This window comes from Lissotriton helveticus, chromosome 2_1 (genome assembly GCF_964261635.1).
Source record: "Lissotriton helveticus chromosome 2_1, aLisHel1.1, whole genome shotgun sequence".
In the NCBI taxonomy this organism is placed as follows: Eukaryota; Metazoa; Chordata; class Amphibia; order Caudata; family Salamandridae; genus Lissotriton; species Lissotriton helveticus.
In genome coordinates, this window is record NC_136059.1 from 1,798,218,782 (window position 1) to 1,798,239,497 (window position 20,716).

Here is a 20,716-nt window from a genome sequence, read left to right on the forward strand (position 1 = left end):
TGTCCTGGCTGTTTATTTCCACATTATTGATCCAGCCACACACTCACCAATTGTTCTGTACCAGCCGCGGTCGGCAGTGGGTGTACCTGCATGGTAGTGACGTGGGGAGGGGGATAGCCAGGGTGGGGTGTAGTAATGTATGGATTCCGGAACTTCACAGGTAAGTAAGCATATAAATAAATAAAATGAATTTCGTTGCGCGCACTGCATCCCATTTGGGAATGCAGTGCATGCAACGAAATTCGTTTTATTCATTTACATGTTTACTTACCTGTAAAGCTCCGTAATCCATACATCACTACCCCCCACCCTGCCCCTCCCCCTCCACACGTCACCGCCCCGCAGATACACCCACTACCGACCGCGGCTGTTCTGTACCCTTTTGGACATATGATCTTTTTTGGTAATTTTACACTTCCCATGTTCGAGTTAAGTAAAACATTATTTTGTTACTTTTGTCTTTTGTGACTGTTCCCTAAACAACTTCCATTATTTCCCTACGGTGTGGCATACACTTGTTTCTGGTGCCAGGTCCATGGACCCAAGAGTATATCCTTTAATATCGCCAGAGATGTTTCTCACCTGACACTCTGCCATGTGTGCAATTTTTGCCCTGGGCTTCAGCGGGTAACCTTTGTCCCAACTGGGCTTTCTGAATCCTTTCATAGATTTATTTTATTTATTTGAGGTTTTATATATCACAAACATGACCCATGAGCGTATCAGATCTCTATACAGGAATAAACATGTTGCGTACAGTATAGGCATAGGCAAAATACAAGGATGGGGTAAGGGAATTACCTTACACACATCTTCTAATCCCTTGAATCTTAATCTTCTGTAGGTGTTCTCCTGGTATTATTATTTCATACCGAGGAGATCCTGAGATCCTATGTTCTGTCGAAACGTCGGCAGCACGATGCAAACAAACTGATTGCCTTCCTATGAACTACACATTTTATACAGGCGACTGTGGGCATATGTTAATGGATTGAAAAATAATGTTACAGTTGTTTGTATGCCTAAAACACCACTGTGTCTTTTTGTACTACTGTTTCACCAAGTTCATGCACAGGGGTTACTTCAATTCATTCCTATGCACTTTAGGAAAGAGCAATGCAGCATATTTTGTAACAAACTACTCTGTCAGACTAGAACCTGTGAAATGTTTTATGTGTATCATGCCACTTACAGTAATTTTGCTGTTCTATTGAATGATATTTCTTTTGAATGATTTCCGTGCGAACCAGTGTTCCTTACATAATTTGGAGTGGTGCACAGACACAAGGCATCTTTGAAACTTGCATTTATTGTGATTTTGCAGGCTTGAACTGGATTTGAACTGAGATAGCTCAACTTGGCACTGATGACGAGGGTTTTCTAAAACAGAGATGAATTTTAATTGGCGGATTGTTCACTACATTCCGAATTCAACATTCAGAGATTCCTGCCGATAATATAATTGCATTTGAAGAAACCCATTTATCTTTTCTTGTGCTCATATAATTTTAATAATTTAGAATTGATTACATTTCAGACATTTTAGTGCAATAACTGCAATTACAACATATTTGCTCCTCTATGCATGTGCATTTATTCTACTGCACCTATAATAACAGTCATAATACTCTGACATATATAGTGTCAATTATTCTTCAGAATAGATGATAGCAAGTTAAAATAACCATAATGAAAATCTGGTTTCTTTATGACTATGTCAGCTAAGAGAGCTCCAGTGCTTGGTATATGAATCATTTTAGCTTAATAATGTTAATGCACTACAGGTGGAGACTAAGAAACATATTCTCTTAAAGATATGACATATGAACTGCAAACTGATTTTACCATTCAGAACATGAAAAATAGTTGTATTAAACGTTTGCGACCTGCACGGAGTCCAAGTTCAAGCTTGTATTTTACTCATAATTTAATGCTTGCTTCATTTATCCTAATTCCCGGTTATCACCCAGGCCACATTCATCAGTACTCTTTTGCTAGCACATTAATATCAGCTGATGGGGGAAAGGCTGTGCAACGTTTTTCATTTTTCCCACAACCTTTTTATGTAATCTTTCACAAACATCATAAAGTTTCACACCCCAACCTGGACTATGTCAACTATTTATTAATCTACTGCTATTTAGTGGTTTCTCTTAAAATGTACTTCAGATAAAAAAGTTAGACCTCATTTGAGGCATGCTTAACATTAGAGCATGCTGCTTTAAAAAACACAAATCGATGGCTCTAAGGTGTTGGAAGTTTTGGAACAGCGCATTGAGGGAATTTGACATTTGCCTGATTGGGACCGCTGTGCCTTTCACGATAGTTAAGAACAGTAAACACAGCATTGGAAAACCCTCCCAAAATAGGGTGGGTTTCTGATGCTGTTTTGACATTGTCCCTATGGAGATGGATCAACATTAAGAAGTAACCGATAGCAAATCTGACTGCGGCACCACCATTTGAAACCAGGGCCGGACTGGATACCGGGCGGTTGTGTGTGCTGCTGAGCTGGAGGCTGATTTCGTTGATGGGGACCTGCGTGCGCTAAACAGAATTTGTTTTGCTTTTTTTATTTCAAAACGCATTAACGAAATCAGCCCCCACTGCAGAGAAATTAGCCCCTAGCTTGGCAGCAAACACAACCGCCCGGTAGCCAGTCCGGCCCTGTTTGAAACCATCAGAATGTGGAGGGGAAACTAAGATGTGTGATGAATGGACATTTGCTCATATATGGTTGATGTATCTGTTCTGCTCACCTCCAAATGAACCCCTTAGTATCTTCCATCCGGTATTGTTACCGTGTTGTAGAAAAGCTATGCAACATGTAAACTTGTAGAGAAATAGATCCGGTGGCGGCTCCTCCACTAAGGCACAGAAGCGTCACGCCACTGGTTTTTAGCAGTGTAAATAAAGGAAAAATAAAATGCTAATAACTTGATGGTATTAAAATTAATTTTTTCCTGCTGCAACAGCTGTGCAGGTGCGGTGGGACTGCTATGCTGACCGAGGACCATTGGGAGGAGTGGTGAGCACTCTGTGAGTGTGCATGAATGTTTGGTTGGCTGCATGGGCTGGTCAAACAGTCATGCACACTTTGCATGCTCTCCACCCAGGCTACATTACAACCTGGTTGGAGAAAATGCCCAGGCTCCCAGTCAGCGTCTGACCGCTGACCCATGGCTATCAGACCAATCACAATGTAGCATTGCTGTGTTGTGATTGGCTTGGGGAAGCCTGGGTGCTTCCTGTTACAGCTGGAGCAGAGGGACGACAAGGAGAGATGTGGCAAGGAGGTAAGTGTAATTTTCCTTTTCTTTATGCCCTGCTGCCCCAGATCCATGCCAGCACCACTGAATAGATCTGCATTTATATTAATAAATGAATGATAATGCAACCTAGAAATAACCTAATATCATTTAGAAAGTCATGTTACCGATGATCGGGCAACTGTACTTTTTTCACCTTTTAAGAAAGACCAGAATATGATTAAATGTACAGGATTATAACTCCAAGGGTGCTGCTTTTTACAGAAGGGATTACAGTAGGATAAATGAAATGAGGAGTAAGGAAGGACATAAATGTTGTGTATGTTTGAGGAGACATTTGTGTATTACAAACCTGGATGGGAATCTGCAGAGTGCTGAAGAGCTGGGCAAGAGCCCAAAGTACCTTACAGATCATTAACAATGAAGAAGTGCATTTATGACCAAGCATATCACTGACCTGCTTAGCCCTGTCTCTGCCACCATGGACACAATCTAGGAACCAGCTAAGAAAACAGGAGGCAAATATTTTGTCCGTTTTCCATATGTAGTCAGCACTAATTGGCTGGTTTTGGTAGTACCTTGTTTTCTTTATGGATGGAAGTTTCCTAGCAGTAGGGTTTCTTGCCAGATATACATATGACATCCATGAAGTTGTGGTAGTTTAATAATGCACTGAACCAGAGCATGAAAGATGAAGAGTGACATCTCTCTGTCAGGTTGAGATGCCAAAGTGTTCTTCCAGCTTCACACAGCACAATTTGATGTGATTAATTGTGCACACTGCAGTGTAGCTGTGGTTTGTTTTGTGATTGACTACCCCCCCCCCCCATAAAAATTAGATATATTGAATAGGGTCATAAGAACTGAGGAGTATATTTACAAGAACTGCTGCTAACGTGCGTTAGTTAGCAGCAGTTTTCTTAATGCAGGACGTAACTACATGGCGATAGTTTCAGGTAGCCGAGGTGAAACTCCCGCTAACACTAGCGTGAAGGCAATACACATTCTGACGAAAGGCCAATTTGCGGACAAAAAACTCATGTTACTCAGCAGAACTTCACTTTTTTGCCTCTAGGGGCATAAAATAGCCAATAAATCAACTACCAATGAAAAAATAAAAGAAAAACAATGGAATGTAGAATGGAGCAGCCAGTGACAAGTGCAGCAGAGATCAACAACCTCCCCAAACCCCCAACAGCCAGGATGACCAGCTAGAGTCCCAGGGGAAGAGGACATGCAGAATCAGGGCTACATATATGAAAAGAGGTGCATCGCTTTTCATAGCGCCCTCCTTCCAACACCATTGCAGCCAAAACCTTGAAAGCACGGACAGCCCCCTGGGCCCCCATGCCTCGCTGTGCCTGCATCTGAGTCCCGGAGTGGGATGCGGAGGTGCTGTGGAGTTGCTGGGCCGTGGCGTTAGACATTGATGCATTGGCGATCACCCTTACCTGGTGGTGAAGTCTGCCAGGTCACATGGAGACATGTTGCTGACCTGTGTGTGAAGACCCCCTGGAGCCCCTTGGAGCTGTGAATGGTAGAGGCGCTCCTACTCACCAACGTAGGGAGGTCTGCATCGCATATCATGCACCACCACTACACCGGGGTGCACGGAGGAGATTTACCAATGGTGGGCCGCGCCTCTCTGTATCACAGGCCAGATGATGTTGAACTGGCTGAAAGCTGTGGCGCGTGAGGCTCCTAAGGTGCATCCAACTTATGTTGCGGGAGCGCTGCAACTTCAAGCATAAAGGGGGCCTTATGCATCACCTGCATCGTGAGGTTCCCCAGCGGACTTGGCAGCGACTGCTGTACCTAGGCTTGTGAAATCCCACCTGACTGAGGCTCCTGCTAGCTGAGTCACAGATTTGGAGAAAGTGCAGTGTATTGCAGCACTGTGTCAGTGTCCAGGGTAGGAGAATCTGAGAAGCATATCGTATGAGGCCCTGGAGTCGAGTCGGGCCCAGACCTAGCACCTGTGGGTGATGCACCCACCAGTGGTGGCTTCTCCGCTATGGCGGAAGAGCACCGTTCAACTGCTTTCAAACGTGATTGTAACTTTCTGATATTCTCATGCATTTCCTTTGCAGGTGGGAGGGTAGGTGAGGCTGTCCACTCAAGTGAGCAATGACTCTTTGGTTGGCCCTCTCAGGCCGCCCAAAGCAGTCATGCGCACTTCCCTGTTCACAATGCAGGCTTCATTACAGCCTGCATGGAGAACATGCCCACTCCTCCAGCCCCTGGCTGAATGCCTTATCATGGTGCTCAAGAACAATCACAATGCTGCAATGCAGTATTGTGATTGGCTTAGGGCAGGGAGCCTGGCTGCCAGCTTCCTGTTCCTGGAAGCACACTCAGTAGAGCAGGAGCACAGAAGACGCGGACCCGGCCTCGAGGTAAGATTTAGAAAAATATATATTTACAACCCCCACTCCCCACTGCGATCCCCCCTCCAGTGTCCTTTGCCGTGTTTCCTGCCTCCCAGCTGCCCAGTCCCCCCGCAGCACTACTTAACGGCGGGTGCTATGCAGCCATGTGCAGTGGGCGTACCATTGGAGCGCCAAAGGCAAGCCTGTCTGCTTCTGTCTGCCACTGGACTGTGCCCAGCACCAAGGAACCTTCCTCTCAGACATCCACTGCTACGACGCCAGCCCCTCCTCACCATCAGCCCTCGATGCCACACTGCCTGCCATCTAAAATCACTGTAGAATTTCCTTGCACCCAGCGCCTGCCAAAACTGCAAACACACTTTCTGCGCCAAATCAGCACACCAGCCCTTCCTGCTGCCCAGCCAACCAACAGAGCAGCAGACAGGTTCAACTGCATCCTTCTCAACGTGCGGTCCCTAGACAATCACGCAACAGAAATCTGGGACATCCTCGATGCCACCTCTTCAGACAGCGCCTTTTTCATGGAAACCTGAATCAACCTCTGCTACGGCCCGGACATCGCCTTCACCATCCACAACGGTTCAAAATTCAACCGGACGGACTACCCCGAGCGCCCAGGAGGAAGCATTGCCATTGTCTAAAAAGGCACAGTCTGACAGACCATGCAGTCTAATTTATTTATTTATTTTATTTTTATTTATTTATTTATTTATTTAATGCAATTTTATATAGCGCGAACATTACCCGAAGGTGTCAGAGCGCTTTACATAAGAACCAGTTGCGATACATAAGGACTTAGGATTACATGAGTTACAAAAAGATACAAGCGGAAAAAATTGCAAATGTACAGGTTGTAAAGTCACACAGGGAAGAGATAGAAACAGAAAAAATTGTAAATGTACAAGTTGGAGAGTCACACAAGGAGGAGATAAAAACAGAAAAAAAAAATTGCAAATGTACAAGCTGTAAAGTCACTCAAGGAAGAGATACAAATGGATAACCTCTAAGAGTCACATGGGAATGGTAGAGAGTATAAAGGTCTAATACATATAATAGTGGTTAGAGTTATCTCTATATACATATATATGCAAATAATAGATTTTCTCAGGTCAGGACCCAAAAAACAAGGGAAGCAGAGTTCCATTAAGTGGGGTCGGAAGAGGGACGCAGACACAGCACCAAGGGAGGGCAGTAGAATCTCTGCTGTTTCGCAAGATGGTGGACCAAGGACAAGAGCGACAACAGGAGACGGACCCATAATGGCGGGGCGCACACGTGATTCCAGTCCATGGACCACCTCTACTTCCAGATCCGGACCAACCCCAACCCCATCCTCCATGGCACCCTCATCTACAGGCCCTCCGGCCTATTAGCCCCCATTCACCAATGCCATTGTAGACCTCATCACATCCCAGGCTCTCCCATCCACTGACTACATCCTACTCGGACACCTCAACTTCCACCTGGACAACCCCAGTGACCAGAACACCACCACCTTCTTGGCAAACCTCGCCAACATCAGACTCAAGCAGTTAGTCACAACACCAACCCACATAGCCAGACACACGCTTGACCTCATCTTCTCTTCCAGCGGGAACTTCAATTACAGCCAAACCCCTAAACTCTCCTGGATCGACCATCATAGTATACATCACGCCTTCACCACGCCCACCGTACACCACCACCATCATCTTCCCCCAGGCTGCAGCTGGATCAAGGCCATCAAATAACTTTTCGGCAACTCCCTCAGCGCCAGCACTCTGCCAATGCTTACAGATGCCACCACTGCAGCACGCAAACTCCACCGATAGAGCTCCAACTGCGCCAACACCCTGGACCGAGCATCTGGGGGTTGCTGGCCGCCGGGTGAAGGTGACAGCAGACACCCTGTATGCCAAACTAGACTCTGTACAAAGGGACTCATGTAGGCATATGCGTGACCTTGTGAACCCATATGCCACATTATACCTGCGTTAGGTAGGATGTTTGCAGGGTGGGCGTTCCCACACAACTAAGCCTCGTAGGAGTAGGGCAGTGAAATCTATGAGATTTCACAGAGACAATTCTAGGACGCCACTACGTCAAAACCTTATACCTGCCTCATGGCGGGCATGAGGGTGACGCAGTGCCATAGGGATAGGCCTGCCCCATGCATTGCTGGAGTTGCATGATGCTTGTGATAAAATTGCAGCAATGCGTGACTTTAGCGCGAGCAGGTACGTCAGGAATACTGACATATCTGTAAATCCTTGCTACATGAAATGCTGTACAGTAAATACGACATATCCATGGTGTCGCAAGAAGGATGCAGTGAAAAGTGCTGCAAAGCTGTTTTGTCTCATCGATGCAGCACTTTTCATAAATGAGGCCCGAGACTGCTCCCTATCTTATTGTGGGGCGTATTCCTGAGCTTTTGTTTTGGTGCAGGGCAGCGCAGTCATATTCTCTGCTGCGCTGTCCAGCACTAAAAACTCTGAAATGAGGCCCCAAGTGTTTGCACCAATTTTAAAACTAGCTATTTTCTGGTTTTAAAAAAATGCCTTTAACTGAAGTTAGAGGCCGTTTTTTGGGTTTTGCACCATACAAGGAATTCCTTGTAAATACTGCGAAATGGGGTTAGCGGCAGTTTTTTCAAGGGGAATGCCCACCTTGCGTCTCATTTTCGTTACATCCCGCTGAAAGAAGTGGCGATCTTTACAATTAACGTTTACGATGGAAAAGTGATGCTAACTGCAGTTAGTGGCACCTTGTAAATATGGCTATAAAAAACATAGCTGCCGTAACATCAAAAAATTGATGCTATGGTGGTATTCAGTTCTTGTGAATATCCCCCTGGATTTTCATCCTTTGCTGGTTAAAGATTCCCTGAATGCAGATATTGAGGTTGTAAGTGATGATATTGCACTTATAGGCAAAGTAGTGTAGCAAGTATGCCATGAGCCCTGCTGCAAGCAAGGAAAATGGGTCTTTAACGCTAGTTTGGGTTGGTAAAATGAAGTATTTTCAGTGTTCATTGGACCCCTTAGGGCTCTGAGCTATGGTGCTATTGCACCTATTGCGCTAATTGTATCTACGCCCCTTTGTAGATGCACCTGTGAAGTGCAGCTCAATTGTTTTTTTATGGTAAAGAAATGGCGACAACAGGGTATTTTTTTATTATAAAACATTGCCCACACCTTATCATACCTTTATTTGCACATTCTCTAGCGATAATTCACCCATGACTGTTTTGCAAAGTTTTCACTGTATTCAATGGCTGAAACATTGCCTATTCGAGTTCTGATATGCTAATGTTGTCAGATTGCTACAGTGCTTGATGTGCATATAGAATCACAGTTCAATAATTGAGACTAACAGGTATGCTTTTCTAAGGGGTTCTGAGTGATATAGACAATGAGAACGAAGTTTGAATTGTCTATGATGTCATGGACAACTCAGGGCAGTAAACAACCTGGGAGAACTTGGATAATAATTTGGGGTGTGATTGCCTAGCTTAAGGAATAATCACACTCTTGTCAGGAGGAACCCCTAAAGTCACTATATTAATCTGAGCTCAACCATCTGGTAGCTATGTCAGGGAACAGGCAGGCCATAAAGGAGGAGCCGCCACTGCTCACATTTCTCTATGGTGTAGCAACAGTGGGGATCACCTTTTGTTTCCCACTTCTTCTCCATCAATAGAGTGAATAACCAGATTGCGAAGCTGGTATTCATGATAGGCACTCTCAATGAGATTCATACATTTCAGAAATTGTTGTTAGAGCAGACTGAGAAGGGTAGAATGACAAGGCACAGTAAGATATAGCTGATCAGAGTAAAAAATGTGTAAGCTGAGAAAGGTGGTTAAAGGGGATCAAACAAATGCTCCTTCGAATTGCATATTATGTTCCCAAACGTAATAGAAATAACATTTAATAATAGGTCTGCCACATTTCTCACTGATTGGAGGCACTGGAGATGACAGCCTTGAAATCCGCATAAAAAGCAAATTGGTACCTTAAAAGCTCGCGTTGATACTGATGATTGGGGGCCTTCTAAAAACACAGATATGATGGAAAGTATGATTGGCATATTACTCACCCAGTTTCAGATTTAACCTTCAAACATTCTAACCGAAAGTGTGATCGCACTTAAGGCCATCCATCCATCTTTTCTTCATCTTTTTATACATGAAGAATGAGAATTCACATTTGGTTAAACGTCAAACGTTTTGACTACGGTTACTGCAGAACAAAATACATGTTTCTCTCCACATATGCATTTAATCTGCTGCATCCATAGAAAGCTGAATAATAATGTGGAATATATTATAGAAAATATGATGTGGATTTCGAAGACAGCATGTTAATGTAGTCGTAATCAAAATCTGGCTTTCATATTATGGTGCCTTCTTATAGTTTCACAGAAATAAATGTGCGCATTAGTTATTTTTAGCTTATCTTTTTTTTAAAGTATATTTCGGGCTTCTCAGATACATATGTTTGGAAGTATTAAAATTGTGGATGGCCGACTTCGTTTTAATCCTAAAAAATATTGGGGCCTATTAGGATGGCGGACGGACCTGCGTCCGTCCGCCACCCCAGAGGAGGAGGGACCGTCCGCAGGGGCAGCGGAGGTCCCTCCGTGCTAATTAGGATGTGACCGCCACCCTGGCGGTCACATCCTGTATATTTAACATTGCGGTGGGTGCTTCTTGAAGCAGCACACGCCGCAATGTTAAAAAAGGCATGTTTACCTTTGCATTCACAAAGCTGTAGGCACCACGTGGTGCCTGCCACTTCTTGCACGCAAAGGCAGGGGGGTACCATAGGTACCCCCCATGTGCACCCCCACCCCCCTTCACTCCTGGGGGCCGGTAACGGGCCCCCAAAGTAAACACCGTATGCCTTTCCACAGCAGAAATGCCGCCGTGGAAAGGCATAGGAGCACAGCCATCCTAATATGGCTGGCGGTGTCTGATAGACACCGCCAGCAATGTTAGAGCTTACCCGCCTTGGTCGGAAGGCGACCGCGGCGGAAAAGCGGCAGACTGAAAAAAGATGCCCCAGCCATCCTAATCTGGCAGGGGTCTTTTCTCAGTCCGCAGCGGATAATCCGCATCCTACGGGCCGGCGGTGGCTTCCGCCGGCCCAGAGGATGCGGATTATCCGCTATCATAATGGGCCCCATAGTTTTGTTAAACCCCGCTCAGACTTCCAGTACTGACACTTCTTTTGTCCATAGATGACTGTTTAGTTCATATTTACAAGGGTAGGTTCATGGTTATGATACTGTCAACATACATCAATACATTCAGACGGTACCATGAAAATCAGAAATCATTCCTGGGGAATTAAAACCTTTTTACATCTATTCTTTTTGTGTGCAAATGGTGCCACAGTCTGTAAATACCTTTGCAAACGTCACAAAGTTTTCATAAACATTTGTATAGCATCTTCCAATATTAGCGTGATTCCTACTCTCAAATTCACCTCTGGAATTACTAAATTAGGAAACAGATTATACCTAGAACAAGCACTAACAGATTCCTCCAGACAGTGACATAAACATGAGTAAAAGGTTGCCACTCCACAATACAAGCCTGGCTGCTGAAGGACTACTATAAATCAAATCCCCTGAAAACAATTTGTCTTGTTCACCAACAACAATTAACAGGTCTAGTAGTACAGGAATTGATCAAGAGCAGATGCAAAGAATGATAATTATACCAGCCTTTGTAAAGCGCACATCTATCTCAAGCGAGGTGTCCCGGTGCTGGGGGCTGTCAGTAAGAATAAGCGAGCTATTGCCCAGAGTCACAAGGTGCTGAGCTAACCTGCCACCGGGGATGGAACCGTGAGCCCCCTTCTTCTGGAGTCAGCCGCCCTGGCGGCTGCACCACACCTTGATGGATTTAGCCCCCTCCGCGATAACAGTGCCAAATTCCTCTTCCTCTTTGACAATATAATCATCTTTAACCCCTTGCCTGCGCGACTGATTCCCCCGCTGGGCTGGGGGGAGGGGAGGTGCGCACAGCTCCCCAGTGCTCGTGACGAGCTCAGCTCGTCATGAGCCACGGTGGTCATGTGCTCACGATGAGCTGAGCTCGTCATGACCACACCCGTTTCTTTAGAACGCTCGCACAGCAGGGGAATTAGCCCCGCGTGTGAGCGTTTTAACGGTCATGACGAGCTCAGCTCATCATGAGCACATGGGAACCGTGGCACATGTCGAGCTGAGCTCGTCATGAGCATTGCAGGGGTTAAGACCCACATCACTTACAAGAAGCAGATAGCCTAGCACAAGTTCTCACTTCTCTGCCTAGTCATGGCTTGCATTCCACTCCAAAACTGCTGTCTATTCCAGGTCTTGTTAGGAATAGCCGCAGCAAAATCCTTATCTGCAGTGTCCAGGTAGCAGGACTTCCAAATGCAGCTGCAGGATTCCTCAAGGGACTGGGCAAGTACCTGATCATCTCCTTTCTTCAGGAACTGCACAGGCTCAGGGTTGAAGTCCAAATCATCTCCAGTATCTGCTACGGATCACTGACATAATATCAAGGGACATAATATCGACTAGCAAAAATATTGGCGAAAAAATATCGACAGACAGAATATCGACTTTGTATCTACAAACAGGTAAGTACAAAAATATCGAGCAAAAAATATCGTTTACAAAAATATAATTTATAAAAATATCGACTTTATTAAAAACAATGTTTAATTAAATTAATATTAAAAATTAATTACTAAAATATACTTAAAAATACTTAAATTACCTTACAACAATTAAATAATTAATTAAAGTAAAAAAGGAATTTTTACAATCATATTTGTTAAAACATATATATATATATAGTAACATAATATAATTAAAAAATATCCAATATTATTACCGTAGGATAGCGGAAGTGTAAAAATTACTATTCCCACTCCAGAGAGTGCAACAGTAGGTAAGGCGTTGGATAGCGTAGAGGTAAAAATTACTATTCCCACTCCAGAGAGTGCAACAGTAGGGAAAGCGTTGCATAGCGTAGGAGTAAAAATTACTATTCCCACTCCAGAGAGTGCAACAGTAGAGAAAGGGTTGGATAGCGTAGGGGTTAAAATTACTATTCCCACTCCAGAGAGTGCAACAGTAGGGAAAGCGTTGGATAGCGTAGGGGTAAAAATTACTATTCCCACTCCAGAGAGTGCAACAGTAGGGAAAGCGTTGGATAGCATAGGGGTAAAAATTACTATTCCCACTCCAGAGAGTGCAACAGTAGAGAAAGGGTTGGATAGCGCAGGGGTAAAAATTACTATTCCCACTCCAGAAAGTGCAACAGTAGACAAAGGATTGGATAGCGTAGGGGTAAAAATTACTATTCCCACTCCAGAGAGTGCAACAGTAGGGAAAGCGTTGGATAGCGTAGGGGTAAAAATTACTATTCCCCCTCCAGAAAGTGCAACAGTAGGTAAGGCGTTGGATAGCGAAGAGGTAAAATTTACTATTCCCACTCCAGAGAGTGCAACAGTAGGGAAAGGGTTGGATAGTTTAGGGGTAAAAATTACTATTCCCACTCCAAAGAGTGCAACAGTAGGGAAAGCGTTGGATAGCGAAGGGGTAAAAATTACTATTCCCACTCCAGAGAGTGCAACAGTAGGGAAAGCGTTGGATAGCGTAGGGGTAAAAATTACTATTCCCACTCCAGAAAGTGCAACAGTAGGGAAAACGTTGGATAGCGTAGGGGTAAAAATTACTATTCCCACTCCAGAGAGTGCAACAGTAGGGAAAGGGTTGGATAGCGCAGGGGTAAAAATTACTATTCCCACTCCAGAAAGTGCAACAGTAGGGAAAACGTTGGATAGCATAGGGGTAAAAATTACTATTCCCACTCCAGAGAGTGCAACAGTAGGAAAAGCGCTGGATAGCGTAGGGGTAAAAATTACTATTCCCACTCCAGACAGTGCAACAGTAGGTAAGGCATTGGATAGCGTAGAGGTAAAAATTACTATTCCCACTCCAGAGAGTGCAACAGTAGGGAAAGGGTTGGATAGCGTAGGGGTAAAAATTACTATTCCCACTCCAAAGAGTGCAACAGTAGGGAAAGCGTTGGATAGCGTAGGGTTAAAAAATAATATTCCCACTCCAGAGAGTGCAACAGTAGGGAAAGCGTTGGATAGCGTAGGGGTAAAAATTACTATTCCCACTCCAGAGAGTGCAACAGTAGGGAAAGCGTTGGATAGCGTAGGGGTAAAAATTACTATTCCCACTCCAGTGAGTGCAACAGTAGGGAAAGTAGACACTTCATATATAATTTAAAAATATATATATATATTAATATCTATAAAAAAATTATTTAAAAGTAATTACCAATTTAATATAATATAGTAATTAATTAATTACAAATACTAATTTAAATTAATCATTACAATTAGTTATCTATTAATTCTAATTAATTACATATTAACAATTAATTAATTAGTAATTAAAAAGTTACTTATCAATTAAAATCTTAATAAATACCCCAAACAAATTAACATATGTAATTAGTTATAATTAAATTACTTCCCACCCTATTCCCCTATAAACCCACAACCCACTACAGAAAATAAATTAGTAAAATTAACATAATTATCAATTAATAGATTTAATAAAATTAATTGTCAATTAAAATGTAATTAATTACCGAATAACAATTATTTAACAATTAATTATAAATAAATAACAATACATAAATTAACATATTTAATTAATTATAATTAAATTACTTCCCACCCTATTTCCCTATAAACCCACAACCCGCTACAGAATTAAATTACGCAAAATTTAAATAACATTAAATTCATTAATTAAATTACATTATAACATAAATAAACACTTTTAACACATAAAATACACTATAAAAAATTCGATATTACATTTTGGATATTTTTATTAACCTATATATTAACTATATATTTTGACTATCTATATTTTAAAATTCGATATTACATTACTTACCTTCAAACGATATTTTTGATGTCTATATTCTGTCCATTCGATATTTTGTCCAGCCTATTTTTTGGACTCGATATTATGTCCATTCGATATTTTTTAGTCGATTTTTTGTCTGTTTACCATCTGCTACATCAAATTCAAAGCTATTGCCTTCAAAACATCACCCTACCTAAAAGACAGTATCAAGACCTCATGTGGTAAATGCAGCACACACAGTCAAAACCTCGCAGGGAGTCAAACAAAAACATGCAGGAAGGAAAGAAAGGAAAGACCCAAGTTTTCCATCAAGGATCTGGAACTTAATCTCCATACAGATCTGATGACCACCTTCACTAATCCATCTTATGATACAGTGGAAGTCTCTACTCTTCAAGGAAGGCCTCATGCCGAAATCCCCACTTTGATTGTTTATCCTACACTTATGTATAAACAAAAAAGAGGAGTATCACCATAGGACCTGGTAGTGGTCCTAATTGAGAGTGGGGAGAGGAATGAAGTCAAAAGGAAATTGCTCCTTTTTTAGAAGACCCCTCACTCACCAACCTGGTAGGTGACATGCTTCATCATCGGGGTCCCACCCGGACATCCGAGTGCCATCCGGGTGTGCTGCGACACCTGAATTACAGTGGAGCGGGTAATTTTTGTGAGTGTAGTGCAAAAAGTGATTTTAAAAATTGGCACAGTATTCCTTCAATAAAACTTTAATATGAAGTTACTGGACAATAATCAAAACAAAACAAGATATCAGAGTAGGTAAAATTGACCGACTATATCTATGTGAAAGTGCTTGGGTCTACATATTTCAACCTGTGTTGGAGATTCCCAGGTTTTCATCAGGATCAAAAAGTGAAAGGAGAAAGAGCCTGGGCGGTATGCACACGCTAAGGTGCACCCAACCCTCGGCCCTCAGCACCTAACTGTTACTCACAGTCAGGCGGATAAACATCCAGATTCTGGAGTCAGGAAAAAATGAAAACCTGTGGAAGGAAACGAACAAGACACAAACATTCAAGTACATGCCTGTAACGTAGTTTCTCAAGTTGTCTGGTGCTTCATGCTATCCCCCAAAGTACATAAAGTTATAGTGAAATAGGATTCCAATCCCTGACGTAGATTGCATAATCGCAAGGATCGGTGCGGTGCGCGAAGGTGTGCAACTACGGTAATATACGTGGTGCCCACTGCTGTCACCTTTTCAAACAACAGATTGTATACAATTCATATACACATTGTGCCATATGTAAAAACACGTGCCAAATGTACACTAGCACCTGTGTAAGTACATTATATGTGCCACTGACACGCATTCACATGCAGTGGAATATCAATGCTCACAAATCAACGGTGAGCTTCATGCATGTAATTATTCTGATCAGAAAGTAGGCTTTTTGATAAAAAATAGCGATCGCTAGAGGAAGGAAAGGTGGGGATAATATCCTACACTTATGCCAGCAAAGGGAATCCTTCTATTTATAACCAAGTCATGTTCTAATTTTGTCTCCCTCCTAGCACATGGTTGTGTCTTTACCTTCATCCTCATTCTCAAGTCTGGCATGTTTCTTCCTATTCCTTTCTTGTGTTTTGCCCATCAATGTATTTGTTACTGCATATCATTCAATGGTGGGGGAAGGGCATTAGGCTGGACAGAAGCCTTTCCCTTTCAGGTTAAAATGTCTTCTGGTCTAAGGTCTTGCTATAGATGTGGACGGGTGCCAACAAGCAATCGAGTCACCTCTAGGTAGACTTCACCACAAGAGAGCTGGGTGCCCGGAAGGCCCAGGACTTGGAGAGATTTCGAGATGTCTTGTTTCTTTCAAAGAAACTTTGTCAGTTTGGTTAGTAATAATATTACTGTGAATTGGCCAGATGCCCAGAGACCGAGGAGACAAATGTGAGAAATGAATTCCATTGTGAATATTTTCACTTTGTGGGAGTGGATTTTTAAAATGGTGTGGATAAGAAAGTTGAAATGATCAAAGGTGAGTTCATTTTCAAGTTGCTGGAGATTACTGTCAAGAACAAAACAATTTAGGCGACAGTGTGAAGAATGACTAAAGTTTGATATCTCGTTACTACTACAAAACGTTGTCACCGGGTAATTATATGTAGTTAAGCAAATAATGTTTAATGATGTATATCGATTTTACTTGTTTCAAAGCATGCATTGAAAAGTTGATCGAGATGGCAGCTAAGATCGTCAGGCATCTCCCATTTGGTGGAAAAGGTGCTGTGCATGAAAGATTTGAATAGGGATGTAGTGGATGGGATTTTCTTTTGCACAATGGGTACTGTTATGTTAGTCAAAGCAGTGAGCCATTAGACAGAGCAGGTATGGGCTCACTCAGACGGAAGCCCCCCTGTGTTATAGAGAGTGAAGCACCACATAAATGGCCTCTGGGATGCACAGCTCTCTTGGAAGAGGAGAGATGGATGAGTAGCTAAAATAACAGAGTTTGGAGAGCATTAAACGCCACAGACTTTTGTTAAATTCTTTGGCTCCTTCAGCTACACTTATATGTTTTCTGGCAACCAGTTGTGTTCATTATTGTAATTGTTTTTATTCCCTCAAATGGTAGTGCTGGTTCAGCCACAGGGTGGTGTAGCATCGTGCTACTAAAGAAAGACGGACACCGCTTACTCTTCAAGGAGCTTTATTATACACGTCTTGTCTTAACCCTATTCCTACTCTAACCGCCCTTTCCTGTCCTGTCCCCACCTCTTCCCCTCTGCCCACCTAGCTCCGCCCACCCCAGCTACTGGACTGCTAACTTCTTTACATCTCCCCCTTTCTTAATAAAGTAACAAATGAAATAGAGATTAGTCCATCTCTGCAATCAGCCTCTTGGGAGGCCGCACGTGACGGCGGGGTCTCGCTGGTGTGGACACGACACCTTCAGGTGAGGGTTCTTTTACAGGTGAAAGTCCGGTGTCGGGTGCGACAGACTCAGGGTTGTCCCGGCTTTCAGGTGTGGGGACCACAGGTGTACTTTCATGGGCTTCAGGAGAGCACTTCTTGAAATGAAAAGCGTCGCGGGTGACTCTCCGTGTCTCTGATTCTGCTGTCACCATGGTGCCCTTTTGTTGGGTAATTGTTAGGGGCTCATCCTTGAAACGACAATCAGTCTTTTGGCGTTGTTCCTGTCTGACAACGACTCTGTCGCCTTCCTTCAGGGAGGGGGACCGGGCTCTTCGCTTGTGGTCCGCATACTCTTTCATTTTGTCTTTGCGGTGCCGATCCGTTATGGCCATTTCTCTGTGTTGTTGATCCGACGGAGGCTTTCTCAGTGCTCCGTCCCACGTGGGGATCCGATTCCTCATTGTCCTCCCGAGCATGAGAGTCGCGGGGCATTGGCCCGTTGTGGAGTGGGGAGTGGTCCTGTAGGCACTAAGGACCTCGTTCAGTGCTGACTGAAGATCTTTCTTCTCGGCCGTGGCTTGCTGGAATGTTCTCTTAATGGTGGACATGAATCTTTCCACAGTGCCGTTGGCCTGGGGCCAGAGTGGCGTGACTTTGCGATGTTGAAAGTCCATGTGTTTCGCGAAGTCGCTGAATTCATGACTATTGAATGGGGGCCCGTTGTCCGTCTTGATGACCCTGGGGACACCCCAAGTCGCGAAGACTTCTTCAAGTACCTTGAGGGTGCAGGCGGCACTGGTGGATGATATGAACTGGGCCACTGGGAACCTGGAGTATTCATCCAGGATGACGACTACATACTTCCCGGATTGCAGGGGGCCATAAAAGTCCATGGCAACTTCTTGCCATACCCCATCAGGCAATGGGGTCATCTGTAGAGGTGCAGGTGGGTTACTGTGGCTGGTCAGTTGACATGGGTGGGAGTATTTCAACGTGTCTTCCACCATCACCAGACACGTTCTCTCAGTGCTCTTTTGGTGGAGACGACTCCTCGATGGCCTTCGTGGGCCAAGTCGATTACTCCTTGTCTCAGTGTCGCTGGTATAACTAGTCTGTGATCTCTGAGGAGGAGGTCGTCACCGGTTACAGAGAGTTCGTCGGAGACATGTCGGAAGGCTTGGAGTTCTTTCTTGACAGCAGGGCTTTCCTCTTCCTCCTGCGGGTGGTATCTCCATCTGTTGGTTCGGGTACGCTTTATTACTGCTTGTAGGATGTTGTCTTGATTGGTCGCTTCCCGAATGGTTTGCATGGGGATGGCTGGTGGACGAGCATGATTAGCCACAAAGTGAATGTATTCTTCCGCAATGGAGGGCGCAGTCTCTGATGAGTCTCGGGGGTGGCGGGACATATAGTCAGCTGGATTCTCATCCTTCCCCGGTTTGTGAATGATCGAGAACGTGTACTCTTGCAGCCGCAAGCCCCATCTTTCGATCCTGGGGGGCATCTTGCACTTGGGATTCCCATAGATCGTGACAAGTGCCTGATGGTCGGTTATGAGTGTGAAGTGTTTCCCGTATATGAAGATGTGGAAGTGTTCGCACGCCCACACGACGGCCAGGCTCTCCTTCTCCGGTTGGGAGTATCGTTTCTCAGGGTCTGTTAGGCTCCGACTGGCATAGGCGATGATCCTCCTCTGATCCGACTCATGGTCGTACTGTGCCAGGATGGCTCTAAGCCCACGGGGCTTGCGTCCACAGTGATTTCCGTTTTCCTCTTGGGATTGAAATAGGAGAGGCACTTGGCTGATTCCACGGCGCGTTTGATGTCCTTGAATTCACGCTCACACTCCGAGGTCCACACAAATTGCGCACCAGCTTTCGTGAGGAGCCTCAGTGGGTGACTTACGGTGGCGTAATCACGAATGTAGCGGGCGCAGTAGCTTGCCATCCCAAGAAAGGAACGCAGGTCGTTGACGTCCGCCGGACTCTTGGTGTTGTTGAGCGTGGCGATCTTGTCCGGGTCTGGTTTCATGCCACTCGCTGAGAAGATGTGTCCGAAGAATTTCAGGGTCGACTGATGAAATTCACATTTGTCCTTGTTGAGGGTTAACCCAGCTTCCATCAGAGCGAGGCAGACACGATCGAGGGCGGTGTCATGCTCCTGCGTGTCCGAACCGTAGACCAAGATATCATCGCTGTAATTAAGGGCGTTAGGGATGTGGTGGATGACGAGACGTATGGCCTCCTGGAAGATCTCGGCGGCTGATGAAACGCCAAAACTGAGACGTTTGTAGCGGAATAGACCAAGATGGGTGGCAAACGTCGTGATGGGGCGAGAGCTGTCGTCCAGCTCGAGCTGATGGTAGCCCTTGTTCAGGTCCAGTTTAGAGAACACGGTTGCCCCGTTGAGCGCCGTGATCATGTCGCTCAGGAGTGGGCCTGGGTGTCTCTCCCTCTCAATAGCCGTGTTCGGCAGACGCATGTCCACACAGAGACGGACTTTGTTTTGGGACCCTTTCTTGGGGACGATAACCACCGGGGACACCCAGGGAGTGGGGCCCGCAGTGCGCTCAATGATGTCGGCGTCCAGAAGTTCCTGCAGTTCACATTCAACCGCGGATTGCAAGTGAAATGGCACTCTTCGCGGGTGTTGAGCCACTGGTTTTATTTGCTCGTTGATATGCAGATGGATTTGACGGCCTTTCAGTTTTCCCAAACCTCGGAAGAGGGAAGGGAATTTTCCAGCGCAGTCCGAAATGTCATGGACGTTGAAGAGGATGTGCACCAACTGAAGACGTTCAGCCGTGGGGAGGCTCAGCAGACAGTCAGCCTCAGGTCCTTTAATTACATGGATAACTGCTGGGATGGAGAGCTTGCCATGCGTGAGGGTGGTGTCAAACTTGCCCAAGCATTGGAGAGGTTTCTTCGCCATCCAGGTGTAGACACGGACGGGCGCGAAATGCAAACGTGGTTTGGGGTCCATGCGGTCATGTTCGGCAACTGATATGTAGTTGAGCGATGCTCCGCTGTCCATCATGAACTTGGCGGCATGGTTGCCCACTTTGATGTTGAGGCGTGGATAACGTTTGAACTGATCATGGTCAGCAAAGTTGACATATTCGGTGGTGTATGATGAATGCCTGGATGAGGACGATCTTGAGTCTCTTGATGGAGAACGACGGTCCCACCTGGAGCGTCGAGAGTCGTGGCTGGAGTGTGAGAACGTGGGAGATCTAGGAG